General features: G+C 40.0%; 1 pseudogene; it reads left to right on the top strand.

Moving 5' to 3' along the window:
• The first annotated feature begins 1,799 nt into the window (after positions 1–1,799).
• LOC150004563 (coiled-coil domain-containing protein 126 pseudogene) lies at positions 1,800–2,830 on the top strand (annotated as a pseudogene).
• Positions 2,831–3,065: the final 235 nt, after the last annotated feature.

Raw genomic sequence — 3,065 nt, 5'->3', positions numbered from 1 at the left:
CAAGGGAGGTTTTATATATAAAGTCAGTTCTTCTTGAGAGATCTATAATTTTATTCTACCTTCCTTTCCCATTTCATACTACAGCATAATTTCATATCCTATTCTTTAGAGACAATTTGGGCTATAATTGACACTTTTAAGTTTATATTTCCTATACCTACATGCAACAATATATAATTATCTTTCCTTTCACAACTGGTTCTTCTGAATCAAGGAAGAGATAGTCTGTTCTGCCTCATTCTCACTTGCCTTTACTGAACACACACACATGCATGCACACACAGACATGCATGTGCACACATATTCAAAATTATATTTCAGCAACATTCAAAAGTTTTTATTTCAAAATGCACTGTTGCCCTGACCAGTGTTGCTCAGTTGGGTGTGGATCATCCTAGAAAGTGAGAGGTCACTGGTTAGAGTCCCAGTCAGGGCACATGCCTGGGCTGCAGGTTGGGTCACCAATCAGGGTGCCTATGAGAGACAACCAATCAATATATCCCTCTCATTCCCCTCTATTCCCCTCTCCCTAAAAATAAGCAAATATAATCTTTAAGAAAATACATAGGCAAACCACAGAACAGGAAAAGCTATTTGCAAAACATAACCCACAAAGACATATATAGACAATATGCAAAGAATACTTAACTACTCATTAATAAAGTGATACATCCTAATAAACTAAAGAACTTGATAAAAAAGATTGTATCACTTTACTGTATAATATATGTATATGTAATATTTATAATACAGTGTACATAATATATGGTACAGACCTTCTGTGATATATATGTAAATTCCATTTTATATATATATATATATATCGTCGTCGGCAGCCGTCTGTCTCGAGAGACGATGGTGTAGCTTCTTAAGAGTCTATCTGCACCGCCGAGAATGGCTGTGCAGTCCGACTCGGGAGTGGCACGGTATCTGTCTCCTCCCGTGTTGAATCGACATCTTGCGATGACGCTGGAGTGTCTTCTCCAGTGAAGCTGAAGCTACAGAGCCTGGGCAGGGTGATATGGAGGGTCTGCTGTTGCCCAAGCAGCAGACCCCCCCTCTCTTCGCAGCTGAAGGGTCCAAGGGAAAGACGGAGTCAATACAGCTTGGCTTCAGGTGCGCCGCAGGAGTTGCCGGTGTTGACTACAACGTCAAACCGCCTTAGGGACTCCGGCTCCGGATTTTCTGTCGGGGTTTACTCCCTTAGCCTTTCCCCTGAAGAGGTATGCCGCAAGGCAGCGGAGGTTTTTTGGAGTCAGAGTTTTCCTTCTCTGATGTGCCCTGACTGGAAGATCGAACCAGCGACACTTAGCTCGCAGGCCGACGCTCAATCCACTGAGCCAAACCAGCCAGGGCTATATATATATATATATATATATATATATATATATATATATATATATATATATATATATATAATAAGCACTTTAAAATTCAACACCTTGGTAGGAGCCTGCGACTGAGTGGAAGTCATGCGGAGTGGCCATTGTTGCCCACTCTTTTCTTCTCCCCCATGATCTGGACGATGGGTGGATTAGGCCATGGGCCCTCAAAGCGAGATTTGTGTCTTATATAGTTCTGGGGAGCACCTAGCTGACATGAGTGATGTAAAGGAGAACAACTTCGAGGGCAGAAGTTAATTGAGATTTGGAGGCAACCTTGCTGAAGATGAAGAATATACCATATTAGTGGAGGAAGAAGAGGACATTTTTTCTTTTTCCCTTTAAGTCTTGATTATGGTGGCTTGCCTCTAGTTACCACTTTTTGGCTGAGTCTGCTTGTTTCATGAAAAATGATTTTTTACAATCTCAAGAAAAAATATGTCCCAGAAATTGGGACTTATATTAGGACTTATTGGGGGCCAATGTTACTCCACTATACTTTTCAACAACCAAGACATCAAAGCAGTGTCAAGTTACAAGAACAAATACTAGATTCAAGCAAAAGGTATGTTAAAGCTCTAGCAGAGGAAAATAAGAACACAATGGATATCGAGAATAGAGCTTCAATGGCAGGATATGCGGATCTAAAAAGAACAATTGCTGTCCTTCTGGATGATATTTTACAATGGTTGGTGAAACTGTTACGACTACATAGGCAAGATTGAACACTCTAAAGCAGTGTATAAAGTAAGCAAAGGATTTTAATAATGGCCAGGAGTTGGGCGGACCCTGAGCTGGTCTCTAACATGCTTCAACCTACAATGGAGTCTAAACACTGGGTTATATACTGGTGAGGCCTCCTTTGTTTCTTCTTTGGCAGGAAACAGCCTTAGGAAGAGGGGAGTGTGCAGGACTGCAGAAATATCTTGGCAGTAACAAGAACAGAAATTCGCAATGCTATAAGGTTATCTCCGTCAGCAGCACAGCTCTTCAGCCAGGGGCGAATTCTTTGTGAAACAATTTATTTTAAAAGGGCTAGATATTCTGTAAAGTATAGCTTTCACAAATGTATAAACAAGAGACAAGCAAGCAAATGGAAGGTGATAGAGGCTGAGGTGCTTTTAGCTTGTATAAACAAGACACGAGCAAATAGAGGCTGAGGTGCTTTTAGCTTGCATATTACTAATTGCTACATTCCTTTTTCCAAGGCTTTTTAGCAAGTCCTTGTTACTTTTTACAAAGGATATTTGAAGCCCTTACATACTTACATATTTGCAAACCTCTGTGATCTTTTACAGAGAATATTTGGTGCCCCCACAAAACTAGAGAACAAAGTCGACTCTATTGTTGTGAACAGCTCAGCAACCAACACAACTAATGGTACTAGTGGGAATCTAGTGCAAGTGACCACAAACAAAAGGATTAATGCATCAGGCAACATTAAATAGCATTTGAAGATCACCTTGTGTTCCTACATCCACCATGGATTATATCCTAGGGCAGAAAAGCTTTTTAACAATAAATCACTAGCTAGGATAGAGTAATACTTTACATTCAAAGCTCTCCACATTTTCAAGGAATATGCTGGATTAATGGAATTCTAATTCTGTACATAGATTTTAAAAGTTATTAACTTGCTTTCAGTCAAGACTCTTCAATGCTGTACTATATCCGTAAAGGGAA

This window comes from Furipterus horrens, unplaced genomic scaffold (assembly GCF_987537825.1).
Source record: "Furipterus horrens unplaced genomic scaffold, mFurHor1.1.pri manual_scaffold_7, whole genome shotgun sequence".
In the NCBI taxonomy this organism is placed as follows: domain Eukaryota; kingdom Metazoa; phylum Chordata; class Mammalia; order Chiroptera; family Furipteridae; genus Furipterus; species Furipterus horrens.
The sequence above is the reverse complement of the archived record's forward strand: the minus strand, read 5'-3'. Positions and strand labels throughout refer to the sequence as shown.